The sequence below is a fragment of the Macrobrachium rosenbergii genome, chromosome 50 (assembly GCF_040412425.1).
Source record: "Macrobrachium rosenbergii isolate ZJJX-2024 chromosome 50, ASM4041242v1, whole genome shotgun sequence".
Taxonomy (NCBI): Eukaryota; Metazoa; Arthropoda; class Malacostraca; order Decapoda; family Palaemonidae; genus Macrobrachium; species Macrobrachium rosenbergii.
Window position 1 is genome coordinate 15692501 of NC_089790.1, and position 17464 is coordinate 15709964.

At 37.2% G+C, this 17464-nt stretch overlaps 1 protein-coding gene across 3 annotated transcripts in view; it reads left to right on the forward strand.

The window, feature by feature from the left end:
* LOC136832665 (acyl-CoA-binding domain-containing protein 5A-like) overlaps positions 1-17104 on the forward strand; it is a 285664-nt gene extending 268560 nt beyond the window's left edge. For 2 of the 3 annotated variants that reach the window (XR_010851279.1, XR_010851278.1), the window contains one exon: positions 15910-17104. The gene's annotated coding sequence lies outside the window, so the exon portion shown is untranslated. The remainder of the gene's footprint in view (positions 1-15909) is intronic. The other variant, XR_010851277.1, reaches the window with a different exon arrangement.
* Positions 17105-17464: the final 360 nt, after the last annotated feature.

Here is a 17464-nt window from a genome sequence, read left to right on the forward strand (position 1 = left end):
ACACAGTTCAGTCAGCAACCTTTTTGCTCTTCAAAATTCTGAAGCCAATTTTCTCAACGAAATGACTTTTTGACCCTTCAGAAAAATATAATGAAAATCGTCTTAAATTGATTCATTCTCCCTGAAAAAATTTATTATCTCGTCAGCGATTTGTCTGAACCAGCACTGAAAGAATCCTTAACGATTTGTCTCGAAAGAAACTAAGATAAATTTTCATAAATTTGATAAATTTGACTCAAATTCTCGCGCTCGGAACCTGAGGTTTGCGTGATGCTTTCGAAAAAAAGTGTTATTTTAGTTCTTTTTAGTTTTCTGTAAAAGAAAACTATTTTGCCGGCTATGTCTGTCCGCCCGCACTTTTTTCTGTCCGCACTTTTTCTGTCCGCCCTCAGATCTTAAAAACTACTAAGGCTAGAGGGCTACAAATTGGTTTGTTGATCATCCGTCCTCCAGGCATCAGACATACCAAATTTCAGCCCTCTAGCCTCAGTAGTTTTTATTTTATTTAAGGTTAAAGTTAGCCATAATCGTGCTTCTGGCAACGATATAGGATAGACCACCACCGGGACGTTGTTAAAGTTTCATGGGCCGCGCTCACACAGCATGATACCGAGACCACCGAAAGATAGATCTCTTTTCGGTGGCCTTGATTATACGCTGTAGCCGCTGTACAGAAAACTCGAAACTGGCGCATTTCTAATTTTTTGCTTTTAATTGAAAAAACAAATCAATTTTCTTGGAAAGCATTGAAAGCATTCGGCGCATTTCCAATTTTTGTTTTTAATTGAAAAATATATATATATATATATATATATAAAAAATTTATATATAATGGGAAATACATTGAAACCATTACCCAAGCATATTTATTAAGAATAGTATTAATATATATATATATTATATATATATATATATATATATATATATATATATATATATATATATATATATATATATATCATATATTAAAAAAATGAAAATAGCGATGTATAGTCAGCCATTCAGTCTATAATAGTCACTCGGAAGGCCACTAGGTGTGTCTATGTGTTCGTGTGTATGTGTGTTTGTGCGTGTGTCATCTGAGTTGTTGTCTTCGGACACAGTTACACACAGTTCCGCTCGTATTTCCTCTCCCCCTGGAAGGCCAAGGAGGGAGAGGGAGAGGGAAAGGGAAAAGGATCCATTATCGAGATGAGTTCGACTGTATCCATGGCTCGTACGTCTTTGCATGGCTGGGAGCCAGATTTGCAATCGCGGCGAGAGAAAAGGACAGCTACCACCACCACCACTACCACCAGCAGCGTCGGCGGCGGCGGCGGCGGCGTTTTGCCCTTTCACTTCTGCAGGAGACGAGAGTGAGAGAGAGAGAGAGAATGCGGTCACCTATGTTAGCCAGTAGCTGCCCTGTCTTCTTCGCTCATTTACGAACGCCATTCGTATAGTGGTCGAGAGTGGATTCATGTAGGTCTGATATTTACTCTCTCTCTCTCTCTCTCTCTCTCTCTCTCTCTCTCTCTCTCTCTCTCTCTCAGCAGAAATTGTTGCTGAGCGAAACGATCGGATTACGGAACAGCGCATCACTCTTACGTTATCTTGACCATCGTAAAAACGAAATCAAGCCTCTGTGTCTCAATTTCATTAGAATTCACATCGTTTTATTATATTTTTGCTTATGCTGTGACGTCATATGCAGTGGCTACGTAATAAACCCGTTAACTATAGCATTTCCAGACACTCTCAGCCTAATAAATGGCCGAGCCGTCACAGAGAAAGAAGGAAGAAGTTATGTGCATTTTTCGCCGTGGAGTTGAAATCGTCCGGTTACGTGGGCGTGACTTTATATCACTGGAAAGCGACTCAGTCGCCCGCTTTCAAAGATGTTTGGATGTTTAGTTGCGTTGTTCCTGGTCTCTTCTAAAGATGTTTGGATGTTTGTATGTTTAGTGTTGTTGCATCTAGTTGCTTTCAGAGATGTTTGAATGTTTAGATTGGTGCGTTTTCGAATGTTGTTTGTGGTCCTAGTTGACAACAGTCTTTTGTGAGGAAGATATTAGTAACTGTAACTGTTTGTTAGGAATTAATTGGTAATTGTTTGTGAGGACGTTATTGCTAACTGTTTGTGAGGAAGTAATTGGTAATTGTTTGTGAGGACGTTATTGCTAACTCTTTGTGAGGAAGTAATTGGTAATTGTTTGTGTGGACGTTATTGCTAACTGTTTGTGAGGAAGTATTGGTAACTGTTCGTGGAGAAGTTATTTGTAAGTGTTTGTGGGGAAACTATTGGTAACTGTTTGCGTGGAAGGTATTGCTGTTTGTGAGAGGATATTGTAATTGTCTGTGAGGACGTTATTGCTAACTGTTTGTGAGGAGTTATTGGTAATTGTTTGTAAGAAGCCGTTAGTAACTGTTTGTGTGGAAGGTATTGCTGTTTGTGAGGAAGATATTGGTAACTGTTTGTGAGGAAGTTATTGGCAACTGTTTGTGACGAAGATATTGGTAATTGTTTAAGCTGTCTGAACGTCAATACAATTACTGGACGAAGAACCGAATTCCTTGCTCCAGCATTAGACCGACAACACCGGAGATTATCGAGCAGAGAGAGAGAGAGAGAGAGAGAGAGAGAGAGAGATTGCAAACGCCAACGCTGCTAGTTTCCGCAAAGTCAGGGCCATCGATATAGACTTCGGAGAGTTTGGACTCTAGCCATGGTTCTGGAAGTCTAGACATTTGACACCATTCATACATGTTTAGGCCGAGGGAGGGTGATGATGTTGTCTGTGTCTTTGCAAAGCAGCATTGGGGGTGCTCGTTGTTGCCTTGAAGTTTCCCATTTATATTTATCTATGTCTGCTTCTATATCTATGTATCTATAGGCCTACCTCATGCATTAAAATGCCAATATGGGAAAAAACAACCCTTTTTATGTTTCTTAAACTTAGGCCTAGGAATTAGTAGAGCGATGTTTTTCCATGGGAATTTCTAGCAATTGATTCCCAGACTGGGCAATATTCGGGCACAATAATCGTCTAGAAGCATTTGTTGACCTTTACAACTGTTATATATTCTGTCTGGAAAGTGATTTCTTAAAATATTTATAAAAAACAAAATTATTCAACATTTCCGATCTCCCAGTTGGTTCCTAATTTCTCACTCTGTTCCATTCATTGATTTTTCATGGAGGTGAATGACCTGTGACCTTACCCAGCAATAGAGATAAAAAAAAGTTCAAACTTTGGGTTTTGTGGTCTCGCAAATTGGGTCAGTGGAATTTTTTTTATATATTTTAACTGCGTTTAGCAACGCGCCATGTTAGGCCTAAAGAATTCTCAGTTGGCAGGAAAACTCGGCTAATATTATATGTCGTTGACCTCATTTTCATTTGTTTTCAGGTCAGGTCAGGTCAGGTCAAGGCTGCTGTATACGAGGAGGAAACGTGCTGAACAGTGCACATAGGTCGTTGAAACACATCAAACCCATAAGGTTAAAGAATAAGCAAAAAATATAAATACATTTCAGAGCTTGTCTGGTCAACCCTACAACGTGGCCATTTTTCCTCTCTTGAATTTTCGCTGGCGTCAGCCGTCACTAATATTGTATTCATTTCATGTTTGACCTCATTTTCGATGATGAAATCAATGAATAATATGTCTCTCTCTCTCTCTCTCTCTCTCTCTCTCTCTCTCTCTCTCTCTCTCTCTCTCTCTCTCTCTCTCTCATGTTAACTTTTTCGTAGGTTCTCAAGATGAGCATTACAAGTTTCTCTCTCTCTCTCTCTCTCTCTCTCTCTCTCGTTGAATAGATAAGAGTAATTTTTTAGGCTCTCACAATGAACATTGACAGCTTTTTACCTGTCTGCAATTGATTTTATAATGTCGCAGAGGATAGGCCTAACAGAACTGTAATTGTTAATATTAAAAAGAGGACAGATAGATCAGATGTGTGTGTGTGTGTGTATGTATATATATATATATATATATATATATATATATATATATATATATATATATATATATATATATATATGACACAACAGTTTATTATTGCGTAACAAACTTGGAAACCATATAGGCGCTTTTTGGAAGACCTACAAAAGCTCTTATTAAAAACAAGAAGCTCCTATATAATATGTATAAAGATTTTACCTATATACTTACCGTAGCTTTCTATATTTCACAAAATTAAACTGTAAGCCTAGTACAATGTCCTTTTAGGAAAAAACTCAGGTAGTAAACGAACTCGGCTAAATGAGCCATAGGCCTATGGAATGACTTCTTAAAGGGGAAACAACTAAGCCTCCTAACTCGCCACCAGACGGCATTACAGACAGTGGGCCTATGAATTATGGATCCTGTATGAATTATGGATCCTGTATCCTTTATCTATAGGGCATAAGTGTGTGTAGGTTGGATTTAAAGAGGACGTGATGACGAAATAGCTCTGCTCTGTGGAGCAAGAGATGGTTGGCTCTGGTGTGAAGTACCCCTCCGAGCGTATAGGTCTAGACAGATAAACATTTTTTTTAAGCAATGGCAACTGATTAATGAAAGCCAAAACTTCATGATATTAGCGAAAAAGGGAAGAATTTACATGACCCCATAATTCATCGCGCAACTTTCGCGTGGGAGTCTTTTAAAAACAAAATAGAACATGTTTATTCATGACTTATAATTATGAATTCGTTTTAAGGAGTCTACTACGAGAACTTCGGAGAAATATATCTACAGTTTTTAGAAAAGAATATTCGATGTTTTGATGATGATATTGAGAAAAAGGACTTGTTTTTACGTAATAGTTAGGATGGCCTAGGTCTAGTGGTATAGTCAGTCTAGACTCGAGACCACTGACTTACATATTGACTGAAATTAATGCGGGATTATGCTCCTGGAGGCAATTGAGTACATTACAAAAACTTAGTATGATGAAAAAGAAGGTTTGTGAGTAATTACAGGAACGGGTTAAAATGTGAAAATTATTAAAATAGGAATATCAATAATGAAGCCGTGTAGAGATATTTAACGTAGAATTTTCTCCCATTTCTTGGGTGTAAAACATTTTTATATAATTGTGAAAGGAAAATAATTAGGGCGATTATTGAAGGTGACTTTATTATTATTATTATTATTATTATTATTATTATTATTATTATTATTATTATTATTATTATTATTATTATTCAGAAGATAAACCCTTATTCATATGGAGCAAACCCGCAGGGGCCATTGACTTGAAATGAAAGCTTTCAAAGAATATTATTATTATTATTATTATTATTATTATTATTATTATTAAATTAATATTATTATTATTATTATTATTATTATTATTATTATTATTATTATTATTATTATTATTATTATTATTATTATTATTATTATTATGCAAAAGATGAACCCTTATCCATGTTAAACAAGCCTACAGGGGCCCACTGACTTGAAATACAAACTTCCAAAGAACATTATAGTGTCCATTTGAAAGAAGTTACAGAATATAACAGGAATTACAGAAAGAAGAGACACCTCATTATCAAAAAAAAAAAAAAGGATAAATGAATAAATTAATAAATGAATAGACAAAAACATAAATAAATGAGTAAAATTACCTAGGTTATACGGAAGTATTCGACAACTGGCATTCGAGAGCGGAGTAAAAGATACATAAGAAAATAATTCGGTTAACTTTGCTTTCAGCTGACAGGCTGTCAAAGAGTTCACTGAATTGTAAGTGACTGTTGTTGCTGTAGAAATGTTGTTGTTTCGCTTCCAGCTCTCAGTTGAAGGAGGAATTAAGAGATGGGTTGTTTTCCTCGTAAAAGTCGTCTATTTTTTGTGGAGAAGATGCTTTGTGTGTGTATACGTATGTGTGAAAGACAGAGAGAGAGAGAGAGAGAGAGAGAGAGAGAGAGAGAGAGAGAGAGAGAGTTTAAGTGCTAAAACCTTAAAATAAAAGAGAGAGAGAGAGAACCTTAGAGAGAGAGAGAGAGAGAGAGAGAGATGACGGCTCGTAAGCGTACAAATCCGTCTTCTGTTGCAACACCATAATTTCTTGTACGTCAAATCCGTCTGTACTTCCTCCTAATAATTCTATACATTCCCCTTCTCCGGGACAGTCTCCCCCCCCACCCCTTCTCGGCCCTTAAATCTGGGATGCTGTAAAGAAGAAGAAGAAGAGGAAGAAGAAGGGGGTTAGGGGGGCCTGGTTTAGGGGCTGGAAAAAAAGGTACTGCAGTATCCCCATTTGAGTACGATATGCAAAGCAATTGTGAGTTGCTAAGCTCTGCTGCAGAAAGAAATTTAAAAAAGATAATTTTTAAAAAAAGCTGAGGAAGTTCTTTCCAAAGTCTGTTCTCTCAGACTGTTAAGTTTTTATATATAGTTTTTTGTGTATGAATGCCTTTCATCTGCAAGAGTTTGTGTGTGTGTACTGTATGTGTATATCTGATGAACTGAGATATTAATACCAAGTGATAAAGGGTGTATATACAGTAATATATTGCTATGCATCCGCACTTCTGAAACTATATAATTAAAAAATGCTGGGAGTACAATTCTCCTGTCGATTTAAAGCACTGGTGAGAGACAATTTGTGAGCAAAAAACAAAAAATATGAAAAATGATCCTACCTCTTAGGTGGTGGGAACCTGTAGAGAAAATAGATAAGAATATGACGCTAGTGGAAGAAATTGAAGCAGCTGGTGTTTGCCAGGAAAAAATTACTTAATAAACAAAGTCTTTTAACGCTAAAATGAAGCCCGGTAGGTCATGTGATTTAGGAGTCGGTAGTGTAGCCACTCTGTACAAGGGGTAAAATCCCCAAGTTTCCACTAAAATATTAATTTTTTATTGTTCTGTCCATTATTCTGGCCTCGCTCTCAGCCTCCTCCACTGGAGTCTTTGGGTTGAGGCTATGTAGACTCAGAGATTCTCTACAGTAGAAGAATACTTTCTACAGAAGGAGGAGGAGAAGTCCCAAGACCTCTTCAGCAGCCTTCTACAGGACAGGAGGGCCTTCTCAGACAGAAGGCTATAAAGTAGACTACGCCCCCCAAACGGGGTCCTCTCTCTCTCTCTCTCTCTCTCTCTCCCCTTCCTCCTCCTCCTCCTCCTCCTCCTCCTCCTCCTCCTCCTACGATTATCATCAATGAATAATAATTGTCGAGGACTGTCCTACTCTACCACCTTCCACCACCCCTCTCCCCTCTCTCTCCATTAATCCCCCTCCCCATTCCTCATCCTCCCCTCCCCCTTCCCCAAAGGGAGAACGAAATTTACGAGGTGGCTTCGGCAAGGCTCTGAGACGTTTAGAAACGTCGTAATGAGGATCGTAAACGTATGCGCTCATGCACGTTCATGTCCCAACTCGTTCTCATGACGCTTCTTCTGGAGGGGGGGGGATGATGGCTTCTCTCTCTCTCTCTCTCTCTCTCTCTCTCTCTCTCTCTCTCTCATACAGTCTTGTACTCCAGAAGAAACTCCTTCGTACTGGGATTATGATGGATCTGTGCATTTGATGTCCCCTTACTGAGTAGGTACTTGAGTGATGGGATGTGTCTTTCCTTATTTGCATAAATTTATTTGGCGTTCTTGTTTGTCTCTGACGTAGGCTACTTCCGTCCTCTTGTTCTGGTGTGAATGGCCTTTCTTCTTAACATTCATAATGAAATTCAGGCCCCAAAACAAATGTAGATCCCCCGGTCTTGAGTATACAGATGTAATTTCACATCACTGAACTGGAAACCTTTCAGAAATGTTTCTTTTTGCATAAACTTATTTTAGTTTTTATCTCGTACGCTGGGCTACTCTCGTCCTCTTGCTCTGTAACTGTTCATATTGTAGTTCAAACCCCAAAACAAATACAGATGCCCTGGTCGTGGGTTGACTGAGGTCTCTTCACATCACTGAACATGAGACCAACATCAGTAAGAGTTTTTTTTTAAATTATTACTTTTTCAGAGACGCGCGCTTAACTTAAAATCTTCTGCAGAAGTAAGGTCTTTTTTTTAATTAGTATTTTTCCAAAAACCCAAAAGCTAAATTGTTCATCAGTTCAAGCTAGGCATGAGGCGTAGACGTATATTTACCTTTTAGAGTAGGAAACTAGTAAAATCTTTCTGACCAGTGACCCGGTATGTGAACTGCATGAACTTTGTCATTTTAGGCCCCTAAGGGGTTAGTGCCATCAGTGCACCTCTCATGGTGCACTGTAGGCGTTATGAAAGGTTGTCTGCGGCGTCCCTTCCGCCCCCAGCTGCTCCAACTTGAAATTCAAGCTTCCAAAGAATATGTGTATTATTATTATTATTATTATTATTATTATTATTATTATTATTATTATTATTATTATTATTATTATTATTATTATTCAGAAAATGACCCTATTCATATGGAACAAGCCCACGACAGGGGCCATTGAATTGAAATTCAATCTTCAAAGTGTATTATTATTATTATTATTATTATTATTATTATTATTATTATTTTATTATTGTTATTATTATTATTATTCAGAAAATGAACCTATTCATATGGAACAAGCCCACCACAGGGGCCATTGAACTGAAATTCAGTCTTTCAAGGAATATTTATTATTATTATTATTATTATTATTATTATTATTATTATTATTATTATTATTATTATTATTATTATTATTATTATTATTATTATTATTATTATTATTCAGAAGATAAACCTATTAGTATGGAACAAGCCCATCACAGGGTCATATTGACTTGAAATTCAAGGTTCCAAATATTTATATTATTATTATTCTTTTTGTCTATCACAGTCATCATTCGACTCTTCGACTTTATTATTATTATTATTATTATTATTATTATTATTATTATTATTATTATTATTAATCAGAAAATGAACCCTATTCATACGGAACAAGCCCACCACCACATGGGCCATTGACTTGAGGAAATTCAAGCTTCCAAAGAATACTGGTGTATTATTATTATTATTATTATTATTATTATTATTATTATTATTATTATTATTATTATTATTATTATTATCAAGAAGATGAATCGTATCCATACGGAACAAACCCACCACCGAAGGGGCCATTGACTTGAGGAAATCCAAGCTTCCAAAGAATACGATGGCGCTCGTTTGCAAGAAGGAAACGTGTTCGGAACCAAGGAAGGTGACACTTCCTTATCCTACCGTCTAGTCGAGGTGTTAGTCTGTTCCCTATTTCCACCAGCCCCAGGTCTCGAGAGGAGGACCTGGCAAAACTCAATGCAACAGGTCTTGTAACCCCAAACCGCTACAACACACCTCTCACGGGTCTACATTACGGCTGGCTGGCTGTTGCTGTTGCTGTTGCGGGCTTTACAACACTTCTTCTTCTTCTTCTTCTTGTCGTCAACAAACCAGAAACAGGGTCTGACCACATAGGAAATGTGATTGATCACGGTGTATTCATGCCTAGTGACGTTTCTTGACGGGTCGGGAGTTTCTCTGAATGTCTGTCTGTTTTGTGTGTGTGTGTGTGTGTGTATGTCTGCTTGCCTGATTGCTTTGGAGATTAAACTCTGTTTCTCTGTGACTGTCTGTTTGCTTTACCTTTGAAGATTGGACTGATTTCGTCTTTTGTTTTTTTTTGTATTAAATGCTCCCTTCTATGGTTTGGTTTATTTATAACTGGGAGATTGGTTGTGTACAGCAAAAAGAGGACGGTTTATTTAGCTTACTTTTTCCTCAATTAACCGTTTTGCCAAAGCGAAGGTTAAATATAAATTATTTTTTCCCATTTAGCTAAATTTAATTAATCTTTTTTTTTCCTGCGCAAAGGTTAAATACTAAATAGGTTGATGGAAGATCTGGTGACGACGAATTTTCCACCAGAGGAAAGAGTAAGGGTCCTGGGTTCTGGGCGCCCGTGGATTGAGAGGAGAAGAAGAAGAAGAAGAAGAAGAAGAAGAAGAAGAAGAAGAAGAGGAGGAGGAGAAGGAGGAGGAGGACGAGGAGGAGATGTTAAAGAAGAAGAAGAAGAGGAGGAGGTGGAGGTTAAAAACAAGAAAGAGAAGAAGAAGAAGACGAGGAGGATGAGGATAAGGTAAAGAAAAATAAGCAGAAGAGGAGGAGGTGAAGGTAAAAACAAAATAAAGAGAAGAAGAAGAAGAAGAAGGAAAAGAACAAGAAGAGGAAGAAGAAGAAGAGGGAGCTGGAACCCAGTGACAACAGGTACAATAAACCGGGGGTTGGGGTAGGGGAGGGGTAAACCCCAGTTCCCCTCATTCAAATGCACACGTGTAAAAGCATCCCAGGAACGCCGCCCGTCTTGTCCCGACCATTCGAGGAATGCGACGATCGACATGCAAAGCGCGTCTTTCAAACACCGTCGGGACACGCGCCGGTAATCGGAGCGCCAGACGGACATGTGTTAGGTCGCGACCTCCGTCTCCCGCCGCGTCGCCGGACACCCAGCGAGATCTGTTTACCTGGCGAAGCGAAGGTGAGAATTTGTGTGATTGTGGCGTGGCGTGGCATGGCATGGCGGGAAGTTTGGCGCCATCACATTCTGGGTGTTGAGGTTTTTCACCTTGGTGGGACTGGGCGAAACAGGGTCATTTGGGAAAAGTCTGTCTCTCTCTCTCTCTCTCTCTCTCTCTCTCTCTCTCTCTCTCTATATATATATATATATATATATATATATATATATATATATATATATGCGTGTAGAGAGAGAGAGAGAGAGATATTTCTCTCTCTCTCTCTCTCTCTCTCTCTCTCTCTCTCTCTCTCTCTCTCTCTCTCTCTATCTATATATATATATATATATATGTGTAGAGACACACTATATATATATATATATATATACAGAGAGAGAGAGAGAGATATAGAGAGAGAGAGAGAGAGATATATATATATATATATATATATATATATATATATATATATATATATATATATATATGTGTGTGTGTGTGTGTGTGTGTGTCTATGTGTATGCGTATATATGTAAATATGTTTCACACAGAATGGCCCCAGATCTGATGGTAATTTTTCATTGTACGTAACTTTCCATACCATGATTTACTTATTTTTATTTACAAAAAGCCTGCTCAATGTTTCTCTCTACTGAATATTTTGTACACAACATATCAAATCCTTTCGTTTATTGATGTAATTATTATTAATATTAATACTGTTAATATTCATATTTATTGGTATGCTAATTTATATTTTCTGCTTCTTTTAAATGAACACCAAAATATTCTTTGGAAGCTTGGATTTCACGTCATCAGCGGCCCCTGTGGGCTACTTCCATATGAATAGGGTTTATCTGCTGATAATAATAATAATAATAATAATAATAATAATAATAATAATAATAATAATAATAATAATAATAATAATAATGATTTACTTCACTCTTTTCAAAACCCTATACAACGAATCTCTCTTTGTTTCTGTATAGGAAAAATGCAAACGACTTTTAAAATTTGCCACTTTCTTGATTTCCGTGACATTTCAAAATCTATTTCTTCGTGGGTTTGCGACTCAAGAATTTTTTCCAAGAATAGTTTTTAAATAATTAATTGTTTTTTAAGTTTTTTCTAAAAAAATGTTTTTTCCATGTACAGGTATCAAGAATAAATATCTAATTATTTTAATTTTTTTGGTTTCCTCTAAAAATACCTCTCTTTTTTTGCACAGGTAATTTTTATGAAAAAGGGGGGAAAAATTTATTCTAGAACACTTTCAGATGAGTTTTTAAATATCTCATTTTTTTCAGAGTTTATATTTAGAATACTTTCTTGTCCAAGTCTTTACAGAGTTTTTTCAACATGAAATCATTTTTATGGTACAGGTTTTTCGTCCAAAAAAATAACAAATAAAATGATCGTCTGAAGAAGTTTTTTTTTTTATTTGAAACAATGTTTTTGGTGCAGGTCAAAATTCTAAAAAAATGAATAAAATGATTGTTTCTTTCAAATTTTTTTTATTTCTAATAATTTTTGGAACGGTCTTTTTCCTCCAGAAAGATAATAATGAATAAAAGATTGTTTCATTCAGTTTTTCATCTGAAATAATTTTTCTGGGACAGGTTTTTCCTTAAAAAAATCAGTCAAATAATTGTTTCATTCAGTTTTTTTTTTTTATCTGAAATAGTTTTTTGTACAGGTCAAATTCGAAAAAAAATAATGCATGAAATTACTGTTTCATTCAGAGTTTTTTTTATTGTAAATAGTTTTTTTGGTACAGGTAAAAATTCTAAAAAAATATATAGAACTATTGTCTCAAGAAGAGTTTTTTTTTATATGAAATAATATTTTGTACAGGGGAAAATTCTTTAATAAAAATAACAAATAAAATTATTGTTTCATTCAGTTTTTTATCTGAAATAATTTTTTGTACAAGTTTTTTCCTCCAAAAAAGTAATAATTAATAAAATGATCGTCTCAAGCAGAGTTTGTATTCGAAATAATGTTTCGTACAGGTATTTCCTCCCATCAAAAAATAATCATTAATTAAATGAGTCTCAAGAAGAGTATCATAATTAACAAGCACAGGTCTAGGATAACCGAGACGTACTGTAAGTGACAAGTTCGAAACTCGTTATATTCGCGTCATCTTCCTCATTAGCGAGTTTCCTGACCTCCACCCCATTGGTCAGACGTCCGGAATCGACCAATAAGAACGTTCTTTGGAAATGTCATCGGAGAAAGGGTCGCTTGCAGAGGCATAGATCATTAGACGTGGATTGACGTATTGAATATCCTTAGCAACAGTTGATGTGTTCGTTTCATGCTCTCTGTTTCTGTGCTTGTTTCTCTCTCTCTCTCTCTCTCTCTCTATTCTATTCTCTTTCTCTCTCTCTCTCAATTCTATATTCTATTCTATTTTGTTCTCTCTGGAATTATTTCCATGCAAATCTCACTTAAAAAAACAGTCGAAGGAAAATAAAATGTGAAAAACAAACGAGAAGATCTCTCTCTCTCTCTCTCTCTCTCTCTCTCTCTCTCTCTCTCTCTCTCTCTCTCTCTCTCTCTCTCTCTCGTGTGGGTAAGACAGTGAGTGAGTCTGACTCATGTTGGCAACAGAGGGACATCATTACATTACCCATCTTGCTGTGGGTGACCACGACTTTAACTGACTCATGGTTTCTATTGGCGCATCATTTCGGCTGGCTCATATTTCAGTTGATTCAAAATTTAGCTGACTCACCATAGCAATTGGCTCGCCAATTCAGTTGACTCACCTTAGCTGACTCACCATTTCAGTTAACTCATCATTTCAGTGGACTCATCATTTCAATTGACTCACCATTTCATTTAACTCTCCATTTCAGTTGACTCACCATTTCAGTTAACTCACTATTTCAACTGACTCACCGTTTCAGCCAACTCAGCATTGCAGTTGACTCACCATTGCAGTTGACTCACCATTTCAGCTGACTCACCATTTCAGCCAACTTACCATTTCAGTTGACTTTCCATTTCAGTTGACTCACCATTTCTGCTGACTCACCATTTCAAATAACACCATTTCAGTTGACTTTCCATTTCAGTTAACTCACCATTTCAGCCGACTCACCATTTCAGTTGGCTAACGACTCCCCATCAGTGGATTCACTATTTCAGCTGACTCAAAATTTCAGTTGACTCACAGTTTCGTTGACTGACATTTCATTTTCCTCACATTTCAGCTGACTCACCATTTCAGTTGACTCAATTTCAGTTGATTCGCATTTCAGCTGACTCACCATTTCAGTTGACTCACATTTCAGTTGACTCACCATTTCAATTGACTCACCATTTCGCGTGACTCACCATTTCACTTGACTCACCATTTCGCTTGCCTCACCCCTGGATGCGGGTATGTCACCGTTAATCATTGTTCTCTGCAGTGTGATTCCTCCTTGGAAAGGCTTGTGGGCCCTCCAGTCGTTGTTCTTTTGTGCTTGCGAGCTTTGTTAAAGTTGTTTTTCCCCTGAAGTTTGTGCCTGTGTTTGTTTTTTTAAGCCGTTGTTTTTCGCTTAAGCTTGTTTTTCCATGTGTGTACTTTTATGCTTGCATTTGCCAAGCTTTAAAACTTATGGTTACTCTCTGTCTTGCATATAAATGGTCTCGTGGCATTTCCGATCCTGTTAGTTACAGGTTTTTTGTAACTTTTTTCTTTGTATTTTCTCCCGAGCCTGTGATCGTTTGCTTTCCACTGCTTCTAATTAATTTGAATGTAGTTTTTTAATTGTTTTTTTTTGTGATTGCACAAGCATCCGTCTCAGTCACATGTTTGGGTCCATTTCGATGTTATTGTCTGGATAACATCCTGTTCACCGAATTTCAGTGAAATAATGAGGACATTTATTTAAGGTTCTTTGTAGCTACCCTTCCTTAGGCCCCTCGCTGCAACCCCCTCATTCCTTTTACTGTACCTCCGCTCATATTCCCTTTATTCCATCGTTATCCTCCTGTTACTCCTGTGGCCTTAATTGTTATATTCCAGTTCCAATTTCAATTCCAGCTTAGTAGTTCCTTGTTGGATGAGTCGGTAGAGTTGTCGGCTAGCACTCTGCTAGGCCCAAGTTCGAGTCTCCGGCCAGCCAATGAAGAATTAGAGGAATTTATTTCTGGTGATAGAAAATCATTTCTCGGTATAATGTGGCTCGGATTCCACAATAAGCTGTAGGTCCCGTTGCTAGGTAACCAGTTGGTTCCTAGCCACGTAAAATAAGTCTAATCCTTCGGGCCAGCCCTAGGAGAGCTGTTAATCAGGTCAGTGGTCTGGTTAAACTGAGGTGTGTATATATATATATATATATATATATATATATATATATATATATATATATATATATATATATGTGTGTGTGTGTGTGTGTGTGTGACGAAGGCCTTTCGATTTTCTCCTCTGTAGCCTTGAAATTAAATGTTAGTCAGTTCAGGCAGTATCCTGTGATTATCCTTCTCAACATTGAAGGATGCGAGGTCTTACAGGACGCCAACTGAAGGTCCCAGAAAACAAGAACAGATAACAATTGTTTACCAAAACTGTCATCCTGCATTCAACACCCCGCCCGTGTTCGGGATAGATGATAGTACCCGCATTAACTACAACAACAACAACAATAAACAACAAACAACAACAGCAGCAGCAGCATTTTTTATTTTAACGAGGGACCACCCATCCCCCCACTGGCCACCTCGCTTTCTTCTTCTTCTGCTGCTCCTGCTGCTTCTAGATAGATGTCGCGGCGGCGTCGCCTTTCGGCCTTTCCCAACGGGATTTCGTTTCCACGGGATCAACGAAGGTATTTGTTTGTCCAAACTAACCCCCACCCCCCTTCCCTTTCTTCTAAACCCCCTTTCCTCTGTGTCGGTGCCTCGCTCATAATCGTCGTCGTGTTTTGACGAGAATTGGAATCGGGGGTAAATCGGGTGGACAAACAGGGAAAGGAGAGAGAGAGAGAGAGAGAGAGAGAGAGAGAGATGTGTTGTATTTTTAGGAAGGGGGAGGGGGAGGGGAGAGGGTGGGGGTGAGGGTGACTATGATTTTTTTCTGTTTGTAGAGGCCTTGATAAGAGGTTCACATACTGTAAAGTTTGCAGGTCTCTAGATGCTGACGAGGTCACTTGATTATCATTCTTAACAGAAGCATACATTCATAGAGGATTAATAAACAAATAACGAAATAAATAAATAAGATAATTAGCTACTTAAATAAGCAAATAAATTGTTTTATAACAGACTTCTGGGCAGGTAGATCGCCTAACATTCTCGCTTGCAATGTAAGTTTTGTTTAATTGATAATGACGAGCAGATTTGAGCTAAAGCGGTCTTGACATATTCCAAAAGAAATTGGTGATCGGTGTCGACATAAATGAAACCAGAATTATGAACATACATTGATGATATATTGCAAAATGTTGAATATTGTTTTATTTCCGTTTCAGGATATGGTGACAATGATGATGATAAATGGTGATTATAATGATGATGATGATGGTGGTGGTAGTGATGGTGAAACCGGTGCTTTTAACATGCCGAAACCACTATGGAATGGAAAATAGGCCTAAGGTAAAACTTCATCTGAACCCTACGGGTTTTATGAACTGGATAAGTTCCGTATTTTTTGGTGACGCCTCTTGTTACAAATCTTCCTGTTTCTGAAACCTGCCAGGTATGTTTTGATGTTTTGTTTATGTAGTTAGGAATATCAGAGTGATTGGGTGCTAACGTGCTGTTCATGAGGTATCCAGACCTATGAAGTATCTTAACTCTTTCACCTACTAATGCAACACCTTGGCTGCCGTTGAAGTTTACTGTCCACTTTTGTTACAACTCGGTTAGGTTATACCTCGAGGTTGTAGATTCAGTTGCATATCTTTTGTCAGTTTTTGTGGACTATTAAAGTACCGTATCCAGATGCTCAGTTGTTTAAATGACGGCAATGAGCTTATCAGCTTTGTTCAAAAATCTGTTCTGAAAACTGGGAAAGAATGTTGGAATATCTAAGGTTCATTTTTGGGGAAATCTTGACGTACAGTGTATCCGTTTTAACATTCAGATTTAGCGAACTTCACATCTATGCATTTGTCCTTAAATATTAACCGAGTGTTCATACATGTAGCTTACAATCGAGAGAAGCATTTTGCCAGCTGTTCAGGCAATAATTGCAGGACCTTTGAATTGCAACCAGGTGTCACCAGGTGTCAGCGATGACTAGGCTGGTCACTCGGTGCCTCCTGTGCTGCATATCAAACTATTCATGAATTGTAAGAGTTTTTTTATGTTTTTGTGGTTGTTACAACTGAGTTTTTTTATTTGCCTAATTTTACTTGAAAGTCAAGTGTTTGTTCTTTATTCTCGCTTTTTTTAAGAGTATTTTCTTATAAAAAATTATATCAGCCGATTTAACTTTTCCTGACAAACATCATCTTCAAACCTTCGACTAAACATTTTATAAACTGACCATTATCGGCCTTTTTGAACGCACTGATAAAAACAAATCCGTGAAACCCATTTCTGGGACGATAAAAATAACCTAAAGGAATCGTAACAATAATTCATGTCTTTTTGTTTTTGAACGCGCCAATAAAAATGAAATTTGTAAAGCCCATTTCTGAGACAATAAAAAAAACTACAAGACATCTTAGCATTAATTCATGTCTTCTTTTTTTTTTTTAATCTTCTGCGACAGATAAAACATGGAAATTATTCGAGAAACTCAGTAGTGACAAGGACATTTAACTAGAGGCAGCTGCTGTATGTTAAGTATAGCTTATAGCTTATTTGAAAGTGACATGCCGACACTTACACACACACACACACATACACGCACACATGGACTGACGGGCTGGTATACACAAAGTTGGTACACACAAGCTTTGTATATACAAAAACCTTTTCCCTAAATACACTCAGTATGAGACTGATCTGATCAGAAATTTTATCATATAGAATATAAGGATTATGGGTTAAATTTTAATTGATTGTAGTAGAGAGAGA